The following is a 15,743-nucleotide window of genomic DNA, read 5'->3' as shown; positions in this document are numbered from 1 at the left end:
GCCTTTTATATCAGCCTCCATAGATTTGCTTTCTCACTAGGAATCGGCTGGGTAATATTTGCATGTAGAAACGGGTACGGAGGTAAGTCTTTTGGTTTGTTTAATACTAGTATAAATTAATATTAAGCACACTGAGAAAAATTCGTTTTCCGAACAGTATATTGTACAGTCAGCGACAGTAGAAACTGGAGGTTGGATACAAAAGAAATGATAGCTTTTTCCAGTAGCAGAATAGTTTCACTCGATGTCTGATAGTTGGACAACCAACATGACAGCAAACACGTGCCCGAAAACATAACATGCCAGGATATTCCTCCATTTGGAGGAAAAAGTATTACTATCTGAGAGCATCACTTAGAGAAACAACCACGAGATAAATCTGCAGAAAATCCACTCACTTTAAAATCAAAGAGATAGGAATTAATGCAAAGGAAACGAAAAGAATAATACGCATCATGCAGAGACCGAAAAAGTATGGAAAGCTAAACAAAATGAGAAAAGAAGGAAAGAAGGAAATTAAAGAGCAAAAGACATGGGAATAAATTAAATTTTAACATTTAAGGATAAACAGTGTCCGTCTTTCCTCCTGCCCCCTGTATCCGTCCTGGTTTTTCTCCCTTCATAGGATAAATCTCATTCAGCATCAAATGCGAACATCATTTATAGTGTTTAAATCTTTGAAAAAAAGTAACTCCATCCAGGCAGACACTCGAACCCCGGACCCTTAGCATAACAGTCAGACGCTGTAACCACTTACCTACACACGCTATAGCAAATGTGTTTATAAACCAGCCATTACCGTCGCTATCAAACGTCTTAAACCAGCCATTGTCGGGAGTTACCCCACTTACACTTGAAGTTTGAATTTTATTTACGGCCTTTAGCTATCTACGGCAACAGGCCCCATGTTTTCATTAAAAGCATTTGTTCTGTAGATTAAAATCAAGAATAACTTAATCTATACTCTTACTTACTGTTGTCAATATATATATATATATATATATATATATATATATATATATATATATATATATATATATATATATACAGAGAGAGAGAGAGAGAGAGAATAGTAGGTATATAAAAATCGGATTAATGGGGGTTAAAAGAGTGATTTCGTAACTGCGAAATGGGTGATCGCATCACTACTGACATCTGGTAGCGGTGTTACGTAATACACCCATTAGAAATAACGCTTCGAAACGACAAATTGCATGTTGTGCCGTGGATAAGTCGGTAAGGGGTCTGCTTATTGAGTACACCAATACTTTTTCCTTCAAAATACATTTCTATATTTTTTATATATGTTATTAATAATTGCTTTCCTGCATTTTTTGTAAATTATCTTAAATTAGTGAAGGTTCAGTAAAATCAAGAAGGTTAAAATACATATATATGATTGTTTTATCCGTATGTACAGTCCAGAGATGGAGCGGGTCGGGGGGCCGCGGGCCAACAGAACGTGACCCACTGCAACCCCCCACTCTGACTTAACAATGTATTACGACCCACAGACTCATTCTGCTCAGTGCATTGTAGACAGCTTCTGAACACTGGTGAATTTGTCTACTTTCAAGGCATCCTTTTTCTTTTCATTTGTTTCTATTGACAAAAGAACTTCAGGCAATTTTAGATATTGATATTTGCAACTGTAATAATAGCAATAGGACTTATTTGAGACGCAGCCTGTGATTTCTTAGAGGAGCTAACTACTGGGAAAAATGTTTCAATCATGTGTAATATATGAATTATTATATAAAAAATTGAATGTAACTATGTGTGCATGATCATCATATCCAAATTGCAAAGTCAAATGAAATGATTTTTGGTATATACTTAGGCCTCAATCTCAACTAGGAAGTTATCATAAATTCGGTATCGATTTCATTATATTACATATTCTAAGAGGGTCCGACTTTCTGCGAAAAATTTAGTCTCACAAGCCGTTCAAGTTGGAGAGCTGATATTCAGTATATTAATTCTTTATCTAATATAAATAAAATAAAGAGTTTGTTTGTGTGTTTGTCTGTCTGCCTGTCCGTGTGCGGCCTGGGAACCAGACAAGTGCACCGAGAGTTACCAAAATTTGGTCAGGGGTACCTAGCCCAGGCCCCAGATCAAGACGAAGTCGCTTTTTTAAATTTCGAACCAGGGGGTCTCAGGGGGCTTTTACCGGAACCGGCTTGGGAACCAGACAAATAGACCGAGAGTTACCAAATTTTAGTCACAAATACCTTGGTTCACGCTCCAGATCAGAGTTAAACGTTTTTCTCAAAATTCGTATCAGGGGGTCTCAGGGGGGCGTTTATCGGGGCATGTAAAAGTAGTAGAAAATTTCGGATATTAGTGTCGAATTAATAGTTCTCGCGGTCGCTGAAATCAATGGTGAAACTCTGATCATATTAACTTCCAAATTCACCTTATTCGAGCCGGGAGTCAGCGGGGAGGGGCGGATACCGAAAAATTTAAAAGTAATCTAAAATGACCGATATTAGTGTCCTATCCATAGTTTTCGCGGTCATTGAGATCAATGGTGACACTTCCATTAGCGAAGATTTGCAAATTCAGCTACAATTGTATGCAAGCCGGGAGTCAGCGGGGAATACTGAGAAATGTAAAAATAATCCAAAATGACCGATTTTAGCGTCAGGTTCATAATTTTCGCAGTCGGTGAGATAAATGCTGACACTTTCATTAGCGATGATTTGCAAATTCAACTACCATTGTATGCGGGCCGGGAGTCAGCGGGGAGGGAGGGGACACGAAATGCCGAGACATGTAAAAATAATCCAAAATGACCGATATTAGAGTCAAATCCATAGTTTTCGCGGCCGCTGAGATCAATGGTGACACTTCCATTAGCGATGATTTGCAAATTCAGCTATATATGTATGCGGGCCGGAAGTCAGAGGGGGAATACTCAGGCATGTAAAAATAATCCAGAATGACCGATATTAGCGTCAATTCCATAATTTTCGCAGTCGGTGAGATCAATGGTGAGACTTTCATTAGCGATGACTTGCAAATTCAGCTACAATTGTATGCGGCCGGGAGTCAGCGGGGAGGGGGGATACCGAGACATTTTAAAGTAATCCAAAATGATCGATATTAGTGTCACATCCAAAGTTTTCGCGGTCGCTGAAATGAATAGTAATACTTCCTCAAGCGTTGACTTCCAAGTACTGGCCCCATGCGAAGAACGGGTATATTCAGCTGGTATATATATATATACTTCTTTAGTTCTTTAATACCAATTATGTATGTACTTTGCCAGTACATGTCCCATAGCGTTAGTTTTTGTTGGAATGTTTTATTCCCCCCACTCAGACTATGTTAACAAAATCGTAGTCGTAATTATTCGTACTAACTAACAAGAAGTAACTATAAAGTTATGTAGCTTCCTGTGTATTTATATAAAGTTATAAAGTTATCCTTTATATATAACGTTATATATAAATAGAAACCTTATATATAAAGTTTCCTCTTCTGGGGGGGGGGGCGAACGCCCCGATCCCTCCTGGATCCGCCCCTGATTCTACCTAGGTATTTGTTAAGGAAACCTTTCAAACAGTGATGATTTCAGGGCATTACCTGTTCGAGAATTTGAGATCTTGTCGACATAAATTTCCCCCTTCGTGGCCATATTTTCGATCATGCTCAAAGTGGACTAATAATGTTTTATCAGTTTTCTCTGATTCATATCTTGACCATTACCCGGGGAGAATCTTCTGAAATTATCAATGCTTATAATTAGTTTTTTTATTACAAATCAAAGGATAATAATGAAATATTGAACATACTTAATATTTTGTTTTCAGCTTTGGATTTTAGATCTGCAATTCATATAATGTTCCTATCTAATCGAATTTGAGAGAAAAGTAGTTGCCAAAGATTTATTCAAAGAAATGTTCTCAGTCCTCTGATGAAAATATGAACACACTTTTAAGAAAGAAAAAAAAACAAATTGAATAATACCTACAGGGTTTGAACACATACACTTATGATTGATAGACTATTCACCCAAACCGCTCCACCAGTTCGTACGTTTTCACTGAGCTTCTTTAGACTTTTGTGTAAAGTAGTTTCCTGCTCCACATTTTTTTTGTTTATTTCGATACGACTATAAGTTTGTGGTGAATATTTGGGCGTTACAGGTGTTGCAATGCATAAAAATCTTTTTCGTATAAACTACATTCAATTTTACGTCCTAATAACTTATATACAACAGGTTGAATCTGTGAAATGATTGGGGTTGGAGTGATCGTAAATGTTTTCATAGTTAGGAGCCTGGATATGAAAACCCGCTTAACGTGGGGATTTACTTTTGTGCATTTTTGTACATTTATTTATACACATCTATGGAAAATTTGATTTCTATAGTTATTTCAGGATTCTAGTTATTTATATGTTTATTTATGAATGTATTTAGTACTTGGACTTTTAAGACTATAGATTACGTTTTGACGTTTAGACTTGGGACTTCTTGTTTGTATTTAGGTAGTTTATTTTGGGAATTTTTAGTTTTGGGGATTTTTATTTTGTAGTTAGAATATTATTATTACTTGGGTATAGATAATTAAATTATTAATTTTGGTTTTGACAGATGACTATTGTACTTTTACATTCATAATTAGGAAAAAATATACGTTGCATTTGTTTGTAAATATACTGTTGGATGTGTGTAACGATTTCATTGAAGTTAAAAAGGTGAGGAAATCGGCAGTCAATTTAAAGTATCAATATCACTAGTCATGTGATAGTGGATAGAATTGGAACTCGTGCGCTAGGCTGTGATTTGTCCGTAGCCGTCCGTATGTTCATAATTACGACTACGATAGAGAAGTGGACAGTCAAATTCTCAAGGTTCAGTATCTGACCCTGGGTCTTCATTTTAGTTTTCTACAAGTTATACATAGTCAGAAGTGAAAACATGGAAATGTATACAAATTCATGAGTATTATTTATCAAATATCGACGAAATGTTTTCTGTAACAATTTCATTCCGAAACTGGAAGAGAAACGTGAAAGGCAAGAATCTGTATGTTATTACGGGAAGTTAAGTTTTGTATGAAATTTTGTGATAACAACGCTCAAGTTATTGCTGTATGGATAGTAGAGTTATATAACAATTTCTTCCAATATCTCAAGATTTATTCTATATTCTGTGATTGATCCAAAAATATGTTGAAGTTTATTAGTGGCAAATGCTATTCTGCTTTTCATGAATTTTGTGAATACGGCTATAGTGTATGTATTAGTCAAATTCTTGTGAGTATTGAGTATAACTGAATTGTGTTTAAAGTTGTTTCGAAGGTTCCTTATTAGCTTGTTTTGGAACAAAACCATATATTTATTGTATAAAGTGTAATATTCGCTATGAAAGATGTTGTATTGATATGCGAAAAATATTGGTAAATGTTAACTTTCCTAATTGAATACTCTTTTATCTCAAAGTTATCCTATTAAGTTGATTGAAGATTATTGAAGTTTATCAAATAAAATAACTTTAATAGAATATTGAATATATTTGTGCTGATAATCAATGAATACACAATTATTATTTTTTTATATTTGTTGTAGGATCTATTTTGGAGTGATCAAATTGTTTATAAAATTATTTAAGTCAAATTTTATGTCCTGTTTCCTTAATGAAATTTACGTATTATATCCGACGAACTTTATGTATTATTTCATTGCATAATTCAAATAGCCTATTGAGCGATTTACTCAGTTGATAGTATTAATGATTCTGTTTCAGCTTATTTATTACACACACACACACACACACACACACACATATATATATATATATATATATATATATATATATATATATATATATATATATATATATATATATATATTTCTTTAGTTATTTAAAACCAATTGTTTATGTACTTTACCAGTACTTGTCCCATAGCGTTAGTTTTTGGGGAAATATTTCATCTTCCACTCAGGCTACGTTACAAATCACAAATTTAGTTTTCCACAAAAACAGTATTGTTTTAATATTTTAATAATTACGAAAGATGGAAAGATTGGCCATTAATTCTACGTGCACAATTGTGTGGGTCAGGGCTGAATGGGCTATGACTTTTCCTATAGGTGCCGTGAGAATGCTTTCTTCAGGGAAGGTTTTTAAACTAGCTATTTTATAAACTGACAATAGAAATTGAAATAATACATAATCATCTTGTCCATCACAAATAGGGATTTGATTATATAAATTACTAAAGCTGTCTGAAGCAACGTCTACACTTACTTTATCTAAATTAGTATTAAAAGACATAAATGAATTCTCTACACGTGAATCACCAGACACCAGTCCCGATAAACGCCCCCTTGAGACCCCCTGGTTCGAATTTTGAGAAAAACGTTTAACTCTGATCTGGAGCGTGAACCAAGGTATTTGTGACTAAAATTTGGTAACTCTCGGTCTATTTGTCTGGTTCCCAAGCCGGTTCCGGTAAAAGCCCCCTGAGACCCCCTGGTTCGAAATTTAAAAAAAGCGACTTCGTCTTGATCTGGGGCCTGGGCTAGGTACCCCTGACCAAATTTTGGTAACTCGGTCCACTCGTCTGGTTCCCAGGCCGCACACGGACAGACAGACAGACAAACACACAAACAAACTTTATTTTATTTATATTAGATAAAGAATTAATATACTGAATATCAGCTCTCCAACTTGAACGGCTTGTGAGATACTAAATTTTTCGCAAAAATTCGGACCCTCTTAGAATATGTAATATAATGAAATCGATACCGAATTTATGATAACTTCCTAGTTGAGATTGAGGCCTAAGTATATACCAAAAATCATTTCATTTGACTTTGCAATTTGGATATGATGATCATGCACACATAGTTACATTCAATTTTTTATATAATAATTCATATATTACACATGATTGAAACATTTTTCCCAGTAGTTAGCTCCTCTAAGAAATCACAGGCTGCGTCTCAAATAAGTCCTATTGCTATTATTACAGTTGCAAATATCAATATCTAAAATTGCCTGAAGTTCTTTTGTCAATAGAAACAAATGAAAAGAAAAAGGATGCCTTGAAAGTAGACAAATTCACCAGTGTTCAGAAGCTGTCTACAATGCACTGAGCAGAATGAGTCTGTGGGTCGTAATACATTGTTAAGTCAGAGTGGGGGGTTGCAGTGGGTCACGTTCTGTTGGCCCGCGGCCCCCCGACCCGCTCCATCTCTGGACTGTACATACGGATAAAACAATCATATATATGTATTTTAACCTTCTTGATTTTACTGAACCTTCACTAATTTAAGATAATTTACAAAAAATGCAGGAAAGCAATTATTAATAACATATATAAAAAATATAGAAATGTATTTTGAAGGAAAAAGTATTGGTGTACTCAAGACTCGAACTCGAGTTGCCTACTCAATAAGCAGACCCCTTACCGACTTATCCACGGCACAACATGCAATTTGTCGTTTCGAAGCGTTATTTCTAATGGGTGTATTACGTAACACCGCTACCAGATGTCAGTAGTGATGCGATCACCCATTTCGCAGTTACGAAATCACTCTTTTAACCCCCATTAATCCGATTTTTATATACCTACTATTCTCTCTCTCTCTCTCTCTCTCTGTATATATATATATATATATATATATATATATATATATATATATATATATATATATATATATATATATATATATTGACAACAGTAAGTAAGAGTATAGATTAAGTTATTCTTGATTTTAATCTACAGAACAAATGCTTTTAATGAAAACATGGGGCCTGTTGCCGTAGATAGCTAAAAGCCGTAAATAAAATTAAAACTTCAAGTGTAAGTGGGGTAACTCCCGACAATGGCTGATTTAAGACGTTTGATAGCGCGGGTAACGGCTGGTTTATAATCACACTTGGTTAGGGATGGGCACGAGCGAGTTCGAGAGAGTTTTTTTTTGAAACTTGATTCGACTCGAAACAGACATCTTTTAGCTCGACTCGAAAACTCGACTCGAAAAATTTCTTCCAACTCGACTCGAATTTGGATCGAGTTTCGAGTCGAGTTGAGCCAAGTCGAGCCAAATCACTTCACTTATTTTGCATAAACAATATAATTATTATCAATGTTGCTACTTCCACTACAACTTATTATTATTATTATTATTATTATTATTATTATTATTATTATTATTATTATTATTATTATTATTATTAAATTCTGTAATTAAGATTGAAAGATAGGCGGTTTGCGTCTGAATACTAAAAACTAGTTGACTGCCGATTTCGGTAGTCGTGAAATCTAGGAAACAAGGACATCGTTCACGAGGTTCTGGGTTTGAGTTCCAGAGGAGCAAGTGTTCGTGCTTGGGCCAAAATTTGTTAAAAGTTATAGCGTGCCAGGCAAATATGTTTAAAACTGTTCTGCCTGGGTCTACGGTTGTCAACGACTTGTGCGGCTTGGCTCACAGCTTATTCAATATCGAACCGAACCGAGAAGTAGGGATGCGCACGAGTCGAGACACAATTTGTAAAATTCCAGTTGAATCGAGACTGTTCGTAAAAATCTTGATTCGACTCGAATGTCTCAAAACTCTTCACATATTTTTAAAAATAGTTTTGAAGAAACTAATTACTCAGAAACAGTTATATATATATATATATATATATATATATATATATATATATATATATATATATATATATATATATATATGTATATGTATATGTATATTATTATTATTATTATACAGGTGCGGATCCAAGGGGAGCTACAGCCCTCTTGACACTCAGGTATACACTGGATAAAATAAGCTTCAATCCTGCTTTACACTGAATAAAGCGGCAAACTGTGATTTAGTCGCTCCCTTGATCATATCCTAGATCCGGGGCTTTAAGGGTTCATAGCTGTAAAACTATGTGATCTATCGTTAGGGATGCGCACGAGACGAGTCGAGACAGAATTTTCCTGACAAATTTCGAGTCGAGACACAGCTCTTGCAATAAAAAATAATACATTTTTCGAGTCGAGACAGCACATTTTCGAGACGAGAAAGCCTCAAATCTTCCCTCGTGCGCATCCCTACCTATCGTAGTCGGGTTAAGACTTCACTTAGAAACTAATATGTGCGCTATCCAAATATACAATGTTTCAGAATCTAAAGTACACATGCGACAATTTTTAGAGAGGAACTTTGGCTATGTGCATATAATTTGAAGTACTCACCAAATACCTGTATAAAAATTGTTGCAGAAGTATGGCAGAATTCTGAAACATGGATATTTTGATAGCTCACGTACTAGTTCCTAAATAAGGTCTTGACCCTACTACGGTAGGTCGCCTAGTTTTGGAGCTATGGACCTTTAAAGTTCATTTCTTCATATTTTTGGCAGCCTATAACTCCGAAATTAAGCATTTGTGCGCCCAGGTTTGTTATTACCTTTTGTCTTATCTTGGTGTCAGGAACAGTATTTCCTTCCAGATATGTTTTTGGGTCACTGCCCCAATCCCGGAGGTCTGAGAGTGCTCCCCGGAGGAGACCAAAATATTACGTCTATAATACAATAATAAATAGAATAGTACCAGCAGTGCCCCTTCCCCCACCCTGAACATTTTTTTCTGAAAGAACAACTGGTCAGGAATCTCCTTGCATTTTTTAAATGGAGTTTCGCATCGCAGTTTGCAGTGCAAATGGGAATGCAATGCAGTGCAAACATGGAAATGCAACATTGAATTTACATGTTTGCACTGCAAATTGAAAAATGTATTGCAAATTGCGATACATCTTTGTGTCTTAAATTACTACGTAAGCTAAAATAAGGAGCAAGTTAAAAGTATATTACTATTATTTCAAGAAACTTCTCCCGACTTGAAGGGTCGGTTATTGCAAGAAAAAATGCCTCGACTTTGGATTACAATAGTTTTCCACTTTTGTCTTTCCTTCTCTTTGTCAGTTTATTGTTACTGGGTCATTCTTCAGATCTTCTCAGGTTTTGGGTGATTATCCTTGTTTCTGAGCGTGTAATAATAAAAAAAAAATGTTCCTTGAAGAAAAGGCGCATTGGCATCAGATTGGACCTACCCGATATATGGTATATATAGCATGATTGTGGCTTGGTTAGTAAAACGCAGAAGTGCGTACAGTAGATGAGTAAAACAGTAACGGTATTCTTCAATGCCAAAAAGACAGTATAGGAAATTACACTCATCTTTGTCTCTCTTTTCTTTTTGCTTTTCATTTGAAGTACTGATATACCTGATACCCATTTACGTTCCTTGTTAAAAACAACATATGTTTTAGCAAGATTTCTTCTTGGGAGACGCCGCGAACCTCAAAAAACATCCCGAACAAATGGACTCTGTCTTTCTGTGTGTGTTTGAACCAATGAGTTGTTTTTCCTAAACCTAATTGTTGAATTTGCCGCTGTGGTAAAACTATTTCGCTCAATTTGACAAATAATATAATAAAATATAATACTTATCCAGCAATGAGCGTGGATTGCAAGGAAAAGCAGTGAACCCTAAAGTACCCCTGTAGCAGGGGCGGATCCAGAACGGACTTCTGGGGGTGGGGGTGGATTGTAATACTACTACTTAGCTAGTTTTAAGAGCTCCAAATTTTGGGATGGGTTTTATTTACATATAAAATAAGAAAGCTTCCTCTTCCGTGGGAGGGGGGCGATTGCCCCGATCGCTCCCTGGATCCGTGTCTGCCCTATAGCCTCTCCCCGAAATTAAATACATTGATCTATTCTATCCAATTCGAAGTCATTTTCGCTTCCATGTTATTGGTGACGGAGCTCTTGTTCTTTGTATCTCTGTACTCAAGAAAATAAAATAATAATAATAATAATAATAATAATAATAATAATAATAATAATAAAGCATTTGAATAATAAAGATATTTTTCACCCTTCTTTAAACTTTCTGTGTATTTTTCTGAATCTGGATATGTTGTTTTATAGTGTATAATGCAAAAAGGCTTTAAACAGCAATCTGGCAAAAAGTATTTGTGTAAAAGACACAAACGTCTACAAACAACTAAACAGCTGACCTTGTTTCTGTTTGCCTTTAAACACGATGTTAGGATTTACAAGGCACAGACAAAGGTAGAGAGCAACATGATATTCGCCTAAGGGCAACTTCGTCGCTAAACTGAAGACTAGCACTCTGTCAATATATTGCATAGCTATCAATAAGTCAGACTCACAGGTTCTTTCCAAACGTTTTGTATAACAGGTTAATCAAACTACGTTGTTGTAGGTAAGGGATGAGACTCTGAAAGGCCGATGTGTTGGAGGTCAGAGCCGTAGCTAGAAATTTCGTTGCCCGGGGCAAAGTAGAATTCAGCGTCCCCCGACACTCACCTTACCAAGATTTGACTTTACTTTATGTGCTTTTATTTTTAACATATAAGAGAAACACCTTTTTGTTGTTATGCTACGCTGTTTTTTTTTTTTTTTTTTTTTTTTTTTTACCAAGCCGCTTAGACAGCCAAAAGCGATCGTTATGTATTCTTTAACAAATAAGAGTCACTCTCAAGAGGCTTATTTTGGACCTGCTGCTAAACTTGCCAAACTACCTTGTAGACAAATCCATTTGGAGAATAATTATGAAAAAAGCATGGAGTCGATTCTCCTACGTCAGGACGACCATGTTAGACATGGAGTTGCTGGACGCGAGTGGTAGCGTTGGAAAGGTCCGGGTCCCCTGAGTCGAGTCGAGTTCTCGAGTCGAGCTAAAAGATGTCTGTTTCAGGTCGAATCAAGTTTCAAAAAAAAACTCGCTCGAACTCGCTCGTGCCCATCCCTAACCACTGCCCCTGAGTGCAGTAGTAATGTCAAAAGTCTGGCCCAGGCCACGAAGCTCAAGGAATGGGGTCTTGACGTCATGGATTCGGGTCCCTTCTATTCACCTATTAAGGGGATCTTCTACCTCTTCGCTTATGTTTCTAAGTTCCCATTTGAAAACATGTAAATTTTAATATGGTAATTTCTAACAAAGTATTGCAGGTAATGACTTGAAATGTTTAATACAAATACACTAGACCCATATAAATCCAACCACGGTTTCCAATTTACGTTACATGCGTTAGATTAATTGCAATATATTCTTCAGTAAGTTTGGCAACAGAGAATAAAAAGTATGCTGCAGAGGGGAGAGGGCTGACCATCTGTTCTAGCTGCTTTTAATGTGATTCTCACTTCTCAGTGGTTAGAATGGTCTGGACTGGAAGAGCCCAAAACCACTTCTTTCTTCCTTTCACGTATTGTTTGTTTCTTCCACCCCCCTGCAGTCACAAGAAGACAACTTGTTTCGGAAAGCATTTTGAATTAGTAGCAAAAAGCAAAACTGAATGACACCACGAACGGATTAAAGGGAGGGGCGGTCACTCCCTCCGAGAACATTTGAATACTTTGAGTAATCGGAGTAAGAAACTAGAAATTGCATAATCTAATAAGAAAAATTTCTTGAAGTATACAGATCAAGACGCATTTCAAGTGTCACAGCATTGTACTCTCCTCCCCTCCCCTCCCAATTCCCTTCTGAAGAAGTTCTCTTTTGTTCCTCTGTTCCATATTAGCCTTTACACTTACACTTTCACTATCCAGTATTGATTTTGACCATACCATCTGCACAGCAAGGCGAGTAAGGTTTACGAGTCCTTCCTGCCCCCTTTTTCTGCCCCTTTTTTAAAAATTGCTCATTATAATAAAATTTATCGAAAACAATTCATCCCAACGATAAAGACTTATACACATTCATTATTGCAATCTTAAAATAAACTCGCCGCCTGTCGCGTATGCTAGCGATCTAATATATACGAATAGATGAAAAGTTAGTTTGAAGCCTTATGTATTGTTTTTCTGTAAGTAAGTCCGAATTCATACTTGTTTCTATTGTTGCATCGACAAAAGTGAGAGCCAAATCGATTTAGGCTCGTTGGTCTTTGCGAGGTCCCTAAAGATGCAAGGCCGTGGGCAGTCGCCCACCACTTGAAACGCCTCTGCACTAGAGGACTGCACATGCTCGGGCCTACAAAGCATGTATCACTTTGGGCCCGGGAGGGGTTTGGGCAGTAGCGTCATTTCAGATTTGGCTTGGGGGGCAAGACCCCTTGATATATGTAAAATTTCGCGTTTTTCACCGACTTACTACTATTCTATTGATAAAATCTATATAAATCTCAAACTCAGGGGGGAAAATGCCCCTCCCTGCCCCCCTAAATGACGCCCCTGGGTTCGGGCTGTGAATTTTTAAATATACAACCATATTTCTTGGACTTTTTCGGGCCTAACTTTGTAAATATAGTGTAAAACACAAATTGCACCGTTCTTTCTGAAGGACTTTTAAAACACAACTGCAAAATCAAACCTCGAATTGCTGTAAATAAAAATACAATCTTGCATTAATAATTAAGTTTCTGTGATTCGGGCTTATTTCGGGCTCATTTGATTATCACGGAGTTCAGTCCGGGCTCGGGCCTAAATGCTAAGACATATTTCGGACTCGGGTCGGGCCTCACATTGTAAATTCACGGGCCGGGCCCAGGCTGAAAATTCCGACCCGTGCAGATCTCTGCTCTGTACCCGCACACATTCCTTTCTAGTCCAGAAAATCTCCTCCCCTCCGCATCGTCAATAATGGTAAATTTGTTCCTCGTATATTTGCTTATTATTTCCTCGCGTAAGAGAAGTGCAAACGAGAACTCTAAATTTTGTTCGTTCTCTGGGGTAATGTGAGTAATGCAAATGAAGAAAAGTATGCGTAATATACAAATGTCAGAAAAACTTGATATCAATTTGAATAGACCTTTTACCTAATGTTTATTTTAAAAATAATAAACTTACGCAAATATATCGAGGCATCTGAAATTTAATGTTAAATAGTGGCGAGTGAGCCAGAAGGGGCGTGCACTATTCAGTTAGTCAAAGAACTCATATATGTAGCTTGAAAACTACTACTATTTAAATCAATATTGAATTAGACAAATTTGTAAAAAGTAGGATAACTATAGTTGGAAATAGTGTGTGTATTTTTTTAGGAGGAAACCCAGAAGTACATTCTCGATAAAATAATAATAATAATAATAATAATAATAATAATAATAATAATCTTCATTACTTCAATCATAGGTTGAAGCGCAAGAAGGAAATTTTAAAACTTTTCTCTCACCTGGGAAAGCTGTTTTATAATTTGATAAGGTCTCTTCTTCGTAACTGCATCTATTCTTGGTCGGGCCGCGGTGGCTCAGTGGTAGAGCGTTCACCTCTAATGCATGGCGTCCTTAGTTCGATCTCAGCTTAGTGTGAGGTGAACTTAGTGGTGGACAAACACCGTGTGCGTGGATTTTCTCGGGGTTCTCCCGTTTCCTCCCACTTTCTTCATTCCACCATTTCATTCATTTCTCATAATCACCGTCTCCTTTAGCCTAACCGGCATAACCGTGGGACGTAAAACTCAAAGATTTCATTTCAATTTTTCATTTACCTTCCATGGTTTTCATACTGCGGGCACTGGAGTTTCCGAACTATATCATAGCGGCCATTTTGAAACTGGTGCTCCATATGAAACATCTTTTAGTACAGCGTTACTTAGTTTTCCAAGACCTTTCGAACGAGGTATTACTCGACCCATGTTCCCATTTGACATTTCAGAGTTACCCTCCGTTACCCCCATTTACGGGCGGCGGAGAGGGGTACTTTTGACGGAATTGGTTTTTCCCCTTAGCAATATATAACGTGTACTTCAAACATTTCTTCTATGTTTTATCATTTTTCAGATATTTCCGTGGATTGATTAAAATGGCCCACCCTGTATATATATATATAAAATGGCCCACCCTGATAGATAGATAGATAGATAGATAGATAGATAGATAGATAGATAGATAGATAGATAGATAGATAGATAGATAGATAGATAGATAGATAGATAGATATGTTGGTGCACCAGTAAGCTCACAAGAGTACAGATTAATTCATTCTTGATTTTAATCTACAGAACAAATGCTTTTTATGAAAGCAAGGGGACTGCTACACATAGATGGCTAAGTGAGGTAAATAAAATTTAAACTTCAAATGGAACTTGGGTGGCTCACCGACAATGGCTCATTTAACACGTTTGATAACAGCGCGGGTAATAGCAGATTTATAAACGTAGTAGATAGAGCCTGTGTAGGTAAATGGGTACCGCGTGAGACTGTCATTCTAGGGGTCTGGAGTTCGAGTCTCGGCCTAAACTGAGTTAATTTTTTTTCAAGGAATTCAAGACTAAATGATGTTCGCGTTTGATACTGAAAGAGATTTATCCTATGAAGGAAGAAAACCCAAGATGGGGGCAGCGGGAAAGACGGAAACTGTTTATCCTTACGTGTTAAAATTTAATTTATTCCCATATCTTTTGCTCTTTCCTTTCCCTCTTTCCTTCTTTTCTCATTTTGTTTAGCTATCCGTACTTTTTCGGTTTCTGCATGAAGCGTATTATTGTTTTCGTTTTCTTTGCATTAATTCCTATCTCTTTGAACTTAATGTGAATGGAATTTCTGCAGATTTATCTCGTGGTTGTTTCTCTAAATGATGCTCTCAGATAGTAATACTTTTTCCTCCGAGTGGAGGAATATCCTGGCATGTTATGTTTTCGGGCACGTATTTGCTGTCATGTTGGTTGTCCAACTATCAGACATCGAGTGAAACTATTCTGATACTGGAAAAAGCTATCATACCTTATGTATCCAACCTCCAGTTTCTACTGTCGCTG

This window comes from Thermobia domestica, chromosome 14 (genome assembly GCF_964235325.1).
Source record: "Thermobia domestica chromosome 14, izTheDome1.hap1.1, whole genome shotgun sequence".
Taxonomy (NCBI): Eukaryota; Metazoa; Arthropoda; class Insecta; order Zygentoma; family Lepismatidae; genus Thermobia; species Thermobia domestica.
Note: the sequence above shows the minus strand (reverse complement) of the source record.